The sequence below is a fragment of the Petaurus breviceps genome, unplaced genomic scaffold (assembly GCF_028583685.1).
Source record: "Petaurus breviceps papuanus isolate PSGF00001 unplaced genomic scaffold, PetGlider_PUasm1.0 84, whole genome shotgun sequence".
NCBI classification, from domain to species: Eukaryota; Metazoa; Chordata; class Mammalia; order Diprotodontia; family Petauridae; genus Petaurus; species Petaurus breviceps.
Window position 1 is genome coordinate 8883632 of NW_027186645.1, and position 14079 is coordinate 8897710.

Consider the following 14079-nt stretch of genomic DNA (forward strand, 5'->3'; position numbering starts at 1 on the left):
TCAGTAGAATATAAGCTTCTTGAGGGCAGAATGCATCTCATTTTTGTATTTGTAGTCCCAGAATCTGTGTGCATAATATGCAATGAACACTTAATAAATTTTTATTGAATTTTGCTTTGGAATCCAAATGGCCCCTAATTTGAATGACAGTACAGCAATACATGGAGCAGTTAGGTGGTATTAGTAGAGTGCTGGGCCTGGAGTCAAGATGACCTGAGTTCAAAAGTGACCTCAGGTACTTACTAGCTGTGTGACCCTGGGCAAGTCACTTGACCTACTTTGTCTCAGTTTCCTCATCTATAAAAGGAGCTGTATCAGCAATGCCATATTCACAATGCCTATGGAGATTACAGATATGCTGATATAATTATCCATCACAAAATACATCATGCTTGCCATATGGGGGAATAAACTAGGGAATTTATTAAGATACCAAAAGACTGAGTCCCAAAACCAGAAAGTGAAAGCCATCAGAGTAGTTATGACATTGGCACAGGTAGATAAAGTAGAAAGCACCCACATTTTCAAGCCTTTAAAACAGAACAGGCTACCTCAGGCAAAGGTCCTCCTCTCCCCACTCACAGCAACTACCCAGCGTCCGGGAAGCGTGCTCCCAGCAGCTCCGGCCCCTGGCAGTCCTCAGCAGGAGTCCTTAGCAGAAATTCTGGCTAACTGAAAAAGGGCTTTGCGCTGCCGCTGCCTCTGCTGCTGCTGCCGCCACCGCCAGCCACCGCAGGAACTCTAGTTTGGCTTCCGCTTCCTCTTGCTCCGCCCCTTCCTGCTACATCAGCAAGTCCAATGGGGCATGGAAGATCTTTAAATCCCATAACCCTTACAGGAGCTGAAGAAGGAAATGGCAAACCACTCCAATATATTTGCTAAGAAAACCTCAAATGGGATCACAAAGAGTTGGACACAACTGAAAACGACAACAATATACTGTATAAATGTTTTTTGCTAGACTCAAGATGCTGGAAGAGAAATGATTATCTCTAGTTTTTCACTATAGTTCCAATGGAATGTCTCTCTTGCAGTGTTTCATGGGATGCCTTACTCCAACTGTATATTTAAGTATGAGAAATCTAAAAGGTGTTGTAGGAAAACAGATTGCCTGCCTAGGTACTGAAAGCCAGGTTATGCATATTCCAAGAGAAAAAAAAAACTGTCTTAATTACTCTGAAACTAATCTAACTTAAAATCTGGTGCAGGATTTAGTTTTCTCCTACAAATAATTGCAAGCAAAAAAAATTATTTCAAAATTTTTCAATGTAAAGAGTGGTTTCTTAAATTTGTTTAAATTTTAAGATTCCTATGCAATGCTAAGTAGAAGAATTTTGCATATTTTCAAAATTTTCCATGATGATACAAAAATATTTTATGAAGACAAGTTAATACAAAAAGTGCTCTTTGCATCAGTGGAGAAAATGTTCACCAAAAAAAAAAAATGCTTTTCTTTACACAATCTGTTCAGTAATCATGTATTTCTGAGTCCGTATATTTCATAGTTTCCTGACCATGATGCTCCAAACCAATATTTTTATAGGGGAAAAAATAATGCCAAGACTTCTTGTAGTATGGTTACACGTTGCCCATTCTGACTAGGCTTTACAAATGCCCCCATCCCAAAGGATATATTAAACTGAAACGGAAAAATTTCTTGCCCCAGAAATTCTATCATTTTCCTGGTTCCACACATTTCCTTTCTTTCTGGTTCTAAACAGTCAGTAGTTAAAGAGAAAACTCAACATAGCCTCATGGCTCAGTTGAAATTTTTATTGAATAACTGCTATTTGCAAAGTACAAAAGACACTATGGGGAATACAAAGCTATATATGTCATGACCCCTGCTCAACGAGCTTACAATCTAGTAAGGTAGACTTGTCACCCAATAACAGGCCTTCCCTCAAAACTTTAATTTATTTATTTAATTTAATTAACTTTTTGCTTCTATATCTACACTGCAGTGAACTTTTTTGGAAACTTTTCTTGGAAATTTTCTTGAATTTTTTTCTTGGAAAAGGTGTTGGAAATGGAATCTGATTTTCCCATGAAATAATCTTATGTAATAAGCAGCTATGCACCTTTTTTTCCCTAGAAATAATCATAAGAACTATTTTTAATCAACTATAAATGATATAACTAGTATTTACACTCTCTGCCTCAAGTGTCTCCCCATTCTAATACATCCATCACATAGCTGCCATAATGATTTTCCATAAATGACACTCCCCTACTCAATTCCAATGGTTCCCTATTGCCTCTAGGATAAAATAAAAAAAAACTGTTTGGCTTTTAAAGCAACTCACAGATTATCCCCATCCTGCCTTTCCAGCTTCATTATATATTACCCTTCCAATACTCCCTGTTCCTCACATATGGATTTCTATCTCCCATCTCCATATCTTTGTACTGTCCATCATTTCAGTTCATACCTGAAATGTTTTCTCACCTCTGCCTCAAAAAATTCCTCTCTCCAAAGATATAGTTCAAGCTACCACTTTCTGTATCAACAGGAAGGTCTGTGTACTTTTTTCTATAAATATTTTTGATGATTGTATTTCCATGTAACAGGTTACCTTCGTAATCCCCTGTATTTTGTGCATTTAAAAACATCATTCTGAGAAGGGGTCTATAGGCTTTACCAAAGGGCTCTGGTACAAAAAGGTTAAGAGCTCCTGTTCATATGAAGCCTTACTTGATGCTTTTCTTACCTACATTTATTTATTTTGTATATATTCCGAAGATATTTATTCTCTATATATTTAGATATGTACATGTTGGCTCCTCTGATAGAATGTAAGCTCTTGAGAGGAGGAATTATTTAATTTCTTATCTGTAGTCATAGCAACCAACACATTGTCTGGCATGTGGTACTTAATAAATGCTTCTTGACTGATTAATAAATTCTAAAATACTAATTTCAAAACTTCAAGGACCTGTTATTTCATCTATGTTGGTTACTCCCTCCATCTATGAAGATTGCATCTACTCTATAAATTAGTATAGTGGTCTCCAGAGTGGGATATGTCCAATATGAAGTTCTAGGTGTGTGTACTGGGCTCCTCCCCAGCCAGGTAGTCATTACCCACCCTGCCCCCAAACACTCTTGCTCTTTACCCACAGCAGTAGCATAGATTGTATATGTGTGTGTGCATATATGTATATATATATGTATACACACATATATGTCCCCTGGGCCCATATTCACACATGAACAGAACATGAACTCTGTGCTTGCCTACCCAGGCCTAAAGCTCATGAGTGATACTAGGGGTAGGTAGATGTTTCCCAACACTGTCTTAGGTGGGCCCTTTTCTTCCTTTCTTCCCTATCTTCTCTTGATAACTTCATTGGTTCCCATGGATTTAACTTTAATATCAAATGTAGACAAATCCTACATCTGTCTGCTGAGCCCCATTGTCCCTCTTGAGCATCACCAACTGCCTATTGGACATTTCAAACTAGATGTTCCTAAGAAATCTCAAACTCAACATGGATAAAACTGAGCTCATTATCTTCTCCCTTAAGCCTTCCCTCTCTCAAACTTCCCTTTTTTCTCTTGAAGGCAGCACCATCCTTCCAGTCTCCCAGGTTCATAATCCCAACATTTACTTTGATGTCCTCATTCACCCTCACTCCATACTGCCAATCAGTTGCCAGATGTTGCCATGTCTATCCCAACATCTCTCAGCTAACCCCTTCACTCCACTCACAGAGCTATTACCATCATTCCAATCCTCATCCCATCTTGCCTAGATTATTCCACCCACCTCACTGGCCTTGTGTCTCAAGTTTCTACCCATTCCTATCTACGTTACACACAGATGCCAAAGTAAATCTCCTGAAGTGCAGACCTGACCATGTGACTCCTCTACTTAATCAACTCCATGCCTACTTCCTCTATAATAAAAGATAAACTCCTCTGTTTATCTTTTAAAGCCTAGAACCTAGCTCTTTCCTGTATTTCTAGCCAGTTGGACACAATTCCCTCTCCTATACTTTTTGATTCAGCCAAATTGGCCTTCTTTTTGTTCTTCACCCATGATATAGTTAGTTCATCTCTAGTATCTGTGCCTTTGTAGTGGTAGTCCTCTGTGTCTGGAATGCGCTACAGCCTTACCTCTGCCTCATGGAGTTCCTCTTTCATTAAGCAGTATTTTCTACATGAAGACTTTTTTGATCCACCGAGTTACCAGTGTCCTCATTCCCTAAACTACCTTGTAAACTATTCTGTGTATGTATATCTATATTTAATCATCTATATTTATGCTGTATAAATTCATATAGGTACTTAGTGTCTCCCGCATTACCCCTGGAGAGTAGAGATTTTTTTGGCAGGTGTATCCCCGCAGAACAATGCTGGGCACACTGTAAGTGCTTAACAAACACTTAGTGGGCTATTGTCATCTGTGAGTCATCTACATAGAGATAATAGTTGAGCCCACAGGAGCAGATATCATTACTAGGAGAGAACTAAGGAGAAGTAAGGACAGACACCAACTGTCAGGGAGTGCGATATGTCCGATGAGTCTGCCAATGGTTAGGTGGCGGTTGTTGTTTGCCTCATTCTCAGAGGACCATGACATCAGGGAGGTGACGCCATGACTTGCAAGTGGGATTGTATTTAAATGAGGGAGGGCTTTGCAAAGTCAACAGACTTGGTAGAACTAGGAGAGTTCAGTGTCATAAAAACACAGAAAGGAGAAAGTATCCAGGAGAAAGAAATGGTCAACCAGGTGAAATGCAGCAGATAAGCCAAGAAAGATAATAACTGAGAAAAGACCATCAGATTTGGTCATTAAGAAATCATTGGTAACTTTGGAGAGGGCAGTTTCAGTTGAGTGAAGTTAGAAGCCAGTCTGCAAAGGGTTGAGGAAAAAACAAGAGGAGAGGAGTGAAGGCAACAGATATAGATAGTTGTGTCAAGGAGTTTAACTAAGAAAGAGAGGAGGGATATAGGACAATAGCTTAAGAGGCTGGCAGGGGCTAGTGAAGTATTTATAAGGATAGGGAAGACTTGAGCATATCCAAAGGCAGTAGGGAAGGATATTATCATTATCTGGGCAAGGATCTAATGTTTAGATCTGCCCCAGCACCTAGCATTCACAGTGCCGTGTATATAGCCCGCACTTAATAGTCGGTTGAATCAAATGATTAACAGTTTTGAGATGAGATTGAGGAAAAATAGATGTAGGTCTTTTATCAGTGCTCTTGTTATAAATGTAGTATTTACAATTACAACATAAAACAGGTACATATACATCAATGTACATATGTGTATACATACACATCAATACAAACAACTTTGTACAAAGAAACGAAAGGGCAGAGAGAATTCAGCAGGTTATGGGTGGATGGTAGCCCTATTTTGCAGCCTGAATCCCAAGAAAATTAAAAGACATGTTACAACCACTGCAAAATTTTGCCCAAATGCATTTGCAAAGCTGAAACCTAGATTGTCATTTTTGGCTTGATCAACCATGCTAATGGATGCTTGAATATTGCCTTCCCCCACCTTTGGCAGTTTAATTCTGTTATGATTGACTCTTCCTTTTTATTTCACTGGTTTCTGTCTGGCTTTCATTTACTTAAGGGATGAGGTCTCCATAGGTCTCAGATCCTCACTAGGTTGACACTGCACAATTTCCTTACTCTCTGAGCTTCCGGGAGTGTCTCACTCTCTGGCTGAGAGAATTTTGAAGTGAATAATAATGTTTGATGCTCTCTAAGGGAGGACTGTTTTTTTGCATCCGTTTTTATATGAGTTTATCCAATTTCACAGATTCTTGCATTTGGATCAAGCTGTCGAAATATATGCAGGGATGTTGCCACTGTTTCAAGGAGTGTTCAGTTTATTTGTGAAAATGGACAGCACATAACCCATATTTTTGAAAAGCATTTCAAGAGATATAATGGTTTCAAAAATGCCCAAGGTTCTTTTGTAGAAAATTTGGGGTGATGGTCCTGCAGCAATAAGCACATTCTAAATACTTTGGCATTCCGAACAGGTGGCTGACTACTTGAGCAAGTCTGGTCACTCAAGGAGGAAAATAGGGTAAACAGAGAGGAAGAGTAACATTAATAACTAGGGTCTGAAAGAACAAGAAAAAACCTGCCAAGAGAACATGAGTGGTGTGGGGATTCTTGATAGAAGTGGTACATGGGATCTGCTTAGTCAAGCAATGAATTAGACATAATTTTGATTATTGTGTATGCAACTTCATCATTGCTTCTTAACTTCTGGGCCTCAGTCTCCTCCTAAACTTATGTACCTATAGGTCAGCAAATCACTAATCTGATTAGCTCATTAGGAGAAATAGGTGGATAAAAACTATTTGACAGAGTGCTTCCAAATGAACCCTAAATAAGAATGATCCTGTAAAATAAAATTGAGAATAGCAGTGACAAAATTATTTTCTATAAAATAACTTCAGGAGATCAACATTTTTTATTTCATCAGTATAAGAAATCATTTCATGTGGAAACTCCTTTTACCAAAGCAGGTCTTAGACAATGATGATAATAAGCACAATTTATATAGCACATTAAGATTTGCAAAACATTTTACAAATATTAACTCATTTTATCTTCACAGCAACCCTAGAAAATGGGTATTATCCCCATTTTATAGAAGAGGAAACTGAGGCTCACAGAGCCTAGTTGGTGAAATGGTAATGTAATTTTGAATTTGAAGATCCCTTTGTGTTGGCAAAAGTAGCAGGTACTTAACACTTACTAACTGATCAAGCCTCTGATTGGAGGAGCAGAAGGTATGAATTCCTGCTGTTAACTGACATAACAGAAAGGGGTTCACAGAAGGAAGTGAAGTAGATAATACTGTGTATATAAGAAAAGCCCCAGAGAAGCACAGTCAGAATTTCCTTGAGACCAAGATCTGGTGGCAGAACAGCTACAGAAGAATGGAGAACTGAGTCCTGAGAACTTGTGGTGGTAGAGCTTCTTCTGAACAGGATCCCAGGAGCCTGGAATCCAGAGCTAGGAGCCCTGGAGCCCAGGAGCCCAGGTGACTGAAGCATGACCAGGATGGTGAGACTTTGTTTGTTTTGTGGCTTGGTTGAGCCTTGAATTCCTTGGAGCAGAAATGGTGAAGGAACTAATGTGGACCAGACCCTGTGAATGCCAGTGTGGAGCAGGACCTCCCCAGAGAGCTGGTCAAGGAACTGGGAGCTGTCTGCCATTGTACCCAGGTAGAATCTGGGGCCATGGAAGGGAATCCAGGGAATCTGAGAACAGGCCCCAAGTCAAGATGAAAAGACCTCTCCTTGGGTACTGAGTAATTATGGAATTATAGTTTACTAGTGACCTAAGGGGTGGAGGGTCTTGTGTATGATACTTAGTAAGACTTTACTGAATAAGTAACTGATTTGTACTTTGAGTACTTTTACTATTGTTACTGATAAGTGACTGATTGAGTGAATCAAGACTTTGCCCCAAGAGTGGAAGACTTTGAGACTACTGTTAAGTGACTGATTAAATTAACTTAAGAGTAACTATTTTGTGACTGAATGAATTAACTTAAGAGTGACTATTTTAGGGGCGGCCAGGTGGCTCAATGAGTAAGAGCACCAGCTCCAGTGTTGGGACGACCTGGGGATCAAATCCAGGCTCAGATACTGTAGCAGCAAGCACCTCAGTGTCCCCAGGGTGGCTGCCAACACAGGTTCTTGGATCTGCTTTGTTAAGGATAAGCAACTCAAAATGGGTTAACAAGCTTACTTTAATCAGTCAAATATGTATCGTTTAACTAGTTCAGGGGAAAAAGGTCAGCACCCCGAACTTCAGAATATACAGACAGAATTATCAAGACAGAGAAACAGATCAAGTAGACAGTTTTCCAAACTGTCCAACCATTACATCCATACCAAATCAACATCTGGGTTTCAAAGCCGGGGGCCCTGGACAACGACTTCCCAGAGTTTCATCTGATCAAATCACAGAACACTTCTCAAAGTGAACCCCAAAACAAAGCTACACATCAGGGCTTATATAGCCTTCTTCTGGCTCAGAGAATGTAACAACCTTATTGACTCACTGGCCAACCAAGAAGTATCTACTGAAAAACAAGCCTCCCACCCCAGGCTCCAGGTGCACTTTAGCCTAGGGGCAGGGAAGATCTTTAAAATTTACATTCCCATTACAGATACTCAGCACCACACCCAGAAATAACTGGCCTTGTAACCTTGAGCAAGTTACTTAACCCCGATTGCTTTAAAAAATTTTTTTTTTTAAAAGAGTGACTATTTTACTTTGAGACTATGTTGTGAATATTATATTGTGATTTTCTGTGATAAGTTGTAATATGGTGAATGCTGTATTTGGAATTATGCTGTACCTTGATTTTCCATGGATGTTTTGCTTTTATTATGGAATAGAGTGATCACTATACTGAGTAATCAGAATCTTAAAAAAGCTGTTCACAGTAGCAGATCTTCTGGAAAGCTTCTGTGCATGGCATTACAGTTGGTTCACCCAGTACCTGTCTATAGTAGGATTTGAACTCAGTTCTTCCTCATTCCAGGTCTACAGTTCTATCCACTCTTAGAGTTATCTGAGGCAATGAGAGGTTAAGCATTCGCCCAGGTTCTCAACCAATACACACTGGGCTTGAACCCAGATTTTCCTGATAGGCCAGGTCCCTGTTCCTTAAGTTATCTTTTAAATCGAATTAGTTATTTCATTGGTATAGGTATACACACACACAGATACAGATACATATATACATACATGCATACATATATATATATACACATATACATAAACATATATACACATACATATATTTCCTGGTAAGAAAATTGCCTCTTCTAATACAAACTGGCACCTGCTCTCCAATTTAATCTTATAGATTTGCCCATGGATGGACTAAGAATTTAAAACAGGCCCAAGATTAAATAGTCACTATATGTCCTCGGTAGCACTTGACCCTAGGTCTTCTTCCATTCCTGACATGAACCATTTGCCTCTAAACACCGCTGGTCTGGTGCCTAAAACTCTTTACAATCTAGTACTATATTACATTTCTAAGCCTTCTTCTATCCACCCAGCATGATATAGTAGATAGAGTAATGAAGTCAGAGCCAGGAAGATCTGAATTCAAATCCAGCCTCACACACTATAACTATGTGACTCTCAGAAAATCACTTAACCTAGGATCTGCCTCAGTTTTCTTACCTGTAAAATGGGGGATAATAATAGCACCAACCACTCAGGATTGCTGTGAGGATAAAATACATGTAAAAAAGTGCTCTGTAAATCTTAAAGCACTATATAAGTTATTGTCATCCTTATTATTATTAATCTGTGGTCCAAACTGGCCTAAGCACTAAATGCTCCTGACTTTGTAAGCCCATAGTCTAGCACAGACCCTGACACATAATAAAAATATACCAAATGCCTGTTAATTCATTGATTCCTTATTCCAAAGCCAGCTCACTAACCACTATAACATAATAGCTTTAATTAACAACAACATAATACAACAAAATTATATGGAATTATAGCATGGGTGAAACTTCCAAATTGACCCTTATTACATGCTTGACTTTTTTTAAGGATCCAAGGAATCATGAGTTTTTTGTATATGTATGTACTGCTTTCAAACCATAATTACAAGGATTTATTCTTCTGAGAGCAGAGTGAAATTGGAAACCAAAGCATGAAAAAAACACATGCATATATACATATGCCCATATACATACACGCACACAAAACAAATACAGCCAAGGTCCTAATTATAATAAATAATGAATCCCCAGAAGTGGTCACATTATTTGAATTTACACTGTATCTGTCTATTGTGTTGAAAAGAATTTCCATATTTTACATAATATTACCTTGGAATAGTGTGTATTTGAATATATTCAACTATTTCACAAGATTCAATATTTGTACCAATCAAAATCTAGATAGCTTATATGTGAATGTCTCTTTTAAAATATTTATATTCATGTGAAACATGTACTTTATTATATACATTAAACTGTTTGGATTATGTGGGTCTATAAAAAGAAAACAAAGGAAAATAAATTATTGTAATCTGGATTCCAGATAAAACATATGCCTTGTAGTTTATATCATATGATGGAGACCAAGGCAACCACTACTAACTGGTATAAAAGGTACTCTAATTGCAAAACAAGTACCTAGAAGAAAAACCAACCAGTACAAGTGCTGAAACTATATACCTAAAGACATAATTCAGAGTGAGAAGGGACCTTGGGAGTCATCCAATCCAACCCCTCATTTTACAGATGAGGGAATTAAAGCACCCAAAACATTAGGTGATTTGCTTTAGGTCACATAGTTTATTAAATGTCAGAGTTGGGATTTGAACCCAGGTCCTCTAGACTCTCAAACCAGGTCTCTTTCCCTGGAACCATGTGATATAAACCATTACATGTTGACTTATTTGGTAACAAAAAGGATTCCTCAGCTATTCCTTCCCTTTATTCATGGCCAGACAATTTTATGTGGTTAGTGGGGGATATGGTTACCAAAATATACTGCTTATCTTTCCTCTGCATCAGTGTTGTGGGAAATTGTTTTGATATAAATGTGTTTTGGGGATGCTGTTCTATGTTCCAGGGATGACCTGCAAATCTTGGAACAAGGAGGGTAGATCAAAAATGGTAACACAGGAAGTCCTAGCCCTGAAGAGGCAAAGTTGTAAAATACAAGTGTGTACCTGCCTGAATGCATGGTGTGTGGCCAGTGGTGTTGTGAATAGATAGCTGGCCTCAGAGCCAAGAAGCCTTGAGCTCAAGTCCCATCTCTGACATGTTATAGCAGTATGAGCCTCTGCTAGTCATTTAACCTCCCATGGCCCCAGTTCAATCTTCAAGACTCTTGAGAAAAAGGAGTTTACTTATTTGGAAGTTCCTTATTCCAATACTACCAGTGCAGTCACTCTTCACAACAATGTAAATGGAAACAACAACAACAATAATGAGATATAAATTAACCGCCCCCCCCCCCCCAATTGTCAGTCTTTCTATAGAAAATCCACCAGGAAGAGAGAGAAAAATTCATTCCATTCAAAATAACTAAAGTATATATGAAATATGTAGGAACTCAGTCACTGAAATATGTACATAGGTCTGGAAGGGGGTATTGGAGATTATTTATTCTAAACCCCCTTACCATATAGAACAGGAAACCCACAAAAAGTGATAGGGTTTGTTTTTGTGGAGTTTTTTTGGTTTTTGCTGACAGCTCTTGGCTTAAAAAGTATAGCAAATTTCCTTGATACATTAAAAATGATTCCTTTTTTTAAAAACCACTTACCACCAACACCATTTCCACACTCTGATGAACTCTCCTGAAAAAACTGGGGACAGTCACTTGGTCTCCCATTTCTGAAGTTTGTCTAATGCTGGCTCTAAACTGATGATTTACTGTGAAAGGCCTATAATCTATGAAGTACACTCCTCAGAACTTAGAGACTTTCATGTGATAAATTTTAAATGAAGAAAACCTTCAAACTTTTCTTCTAAACATTTTAAAAGTTGGAATCTATTAAGTCAGACTTCAGGGTAAAACTTAGTGCTTGCTTGCTCTCTCTTCCCCTCCTTCATTATGATATGCTTCTCTTCTTAAGTACCCGACTTACTTCAAAAGAGTAGTTTAGGCTCTGGGGACAATTTAGCTCATTGATTTATAAAGGAGCTTTCATTTCTGAAAAGTATTCTTTGGCTCACTGTGTATCTACTTGATTATTTCAAATTGTCCTTGAAACAAATAACATGGGTAGCCACTATTTCTGAGAGGGATTTTTTGGTGAAGGGAAAAAGATTCTTTTATTCACGTCCTTTTCCATAGAGAGAAAAGGGTAGTTTCTTTCATAAAGTAACACTGTTAAGTTAGCAAAAGAAATTGTACTTACATTTCATGTAACAGTATGAGATTTGAATTTAGAAAATGGGTTCAAAGGGACCATTCCTTAATGGAAAATATAGAATTAAAGAATGAATGCCTTCAAGAGCTAGGCTGCATCAAATGGCACAGAGCATTGCTTTTATCCATAAGGCAAGGAAAACAGAGATAGAATAAAATTTTTATCTCAAAATAAACTTACATTAAAATTTCTGCACCAATTGATGTGCTTAGTTCTTTTATTGCTAATATAATAAATAAGATTGATCTAAAACCAAAAATTAGCATTATCTATAATGGAGAAACACTACAGTCCTTTCCAATAAGATCAGAAGTAAAGCAAGGATGTTAACTGTCATCACCATTTTTTGTTACAATTCTAGAAATTCTAGCTATGCCACTAAGATGAGAAAAAAATATTTATAGGGCAAAGAGGTAACAGAATTATTCCCTTTTTTGCAAATGACATAATACTTTATTCAGAGAAGCATAAAGAGTTACAAATCAAAAAACAGCAAGATACAAGATAAATATCCTCAAAATCAGCCTTTTTGTATATTACCAGAAAAATTCAGCACAAAGAGTTAGAAAGAGAAAATCCATTCAAAATAAGTACAAATGTATAAAATGTATGGAAGTTCAACTACCAAGACCACAAAGGAATTATGTACATATAACTATAAAATAATCTTTGCAGAAATAAAAATAGATCTAAATAATTGGAGAGAATTTACTGTGCATGGCCGGGCCATGCTAATGTAATAAAAAGCAACAATACTACCAAAAATAATTTACAAATTCAGGGCCATACCAATCAAATTACTAATGAATTACTTTATGGAACTAGGAAAACATAAAATAAAATTCAATAGCCACAAGGTAAATATTTTTTTTAAAAGGAGAAAGGGAGACTAACAGTAATAGATATTAAATTATATTATAAAACAGCCATCATCCATGATATTTAGTACAGGCAAAAAAAAACCCAAGTCAATCAACTTAAAGGATAAAACAAATTAAAAGCAATCAAATATAACTGTATTTGATAAAACTAAGGACCCCAAGTAGGGGGATAAGAAGTCATAGTTTAACAGAAAATAATGCTGGAAAGCAGTCTGGCAGAAATTAAGTTTAGGCTGACATCTCACATCATATACAATAAACTCCAAATATATTCAAGACAGATATAAAAAGTTGTATTATAACTATATTAGGGGAGTAGGGAGAGATATATGTTCACAATTACAGAGAGGAAAAGTTCTTTATCAAACAATGGAGAGGGGAATCAAAGGAAATAAAAGAAATAATTCTGATTATATAATTTAGAGAAATTTAAAAATTTTAAACAAAATCAATGCAGTTAAAATTAGAAAAAGAAACTGTTAAATGGGGGAAATTCTGGCTTCAAATTTCACTGAAAATGGTCTGATATCCAAGTAACATAAGGAACTGATATAAACATATAGGGAACAAGAATCACTCATAGAAAAAAACCAAACTGATCACCACCTTTCCTATCAGTTTTATGTTAAAAGACACAAATAAATAGTTCTCAAAAGAAGACAGGCAAACTATTAACAATTATGAAAACTGTTCTAAATTGTTAATAAGAGAAATGCAAATTAAAACAATTCTAGAATCCCACCTCAAATGAATCAGATTCAGAAAAATGGAGGGAAAGGGGGCTATAACAATTGTTGGAAGGGATCTAGGAGGACAAGTATGTTAATATACTGTTGGTGGAGTTGTAAAGTAGTTCAACCATGTTTTAAATAAATTTGTTTAAAATTCACTAAATTGTGTATACCTTTTGATCCAGTTGATGCCATTTCTAAGGAAAGGACCACTACCTACAAAAAAGAAGAGGACCCATATGTATGTAAATATTTGTAGCAGAATTTTTTGTTGCAGCAAAGATCTGAAAACAAAATGAGTACCTATCAGTTGGGAAATAACTAAACAAATTATGACATATGAATGTAATGAAAGATTATTGTGGCCTACAAAATGACAAAAGGGTTAGATTGAAAGGATTCTGGTAGGTCTTTGATGTACTGCTATATACATGTGAGTTGAACCAGGAGGAAAATTTATACAATGACTACATCATGTCAAAGGGCTTTGATACATGTTCATTTCACCTGCAATGGAGATGACAGAGATCTCCTTCTGGGGAAAAAAGTTCTG

General features: G+C 37.1%; 1 protein-coding gene across 1 annotated transcript in view; it reads left to right on the top strand.

The window, feature by feature from the left end:
• The window catches only part of LOC138176270 (uncharacterized), a 364696-nt gene that overhangs the window by 242194 nt on the left and 108423 nt on the right, over positions 1-14079 (top strand). The window lies entirely within an intron of this gene.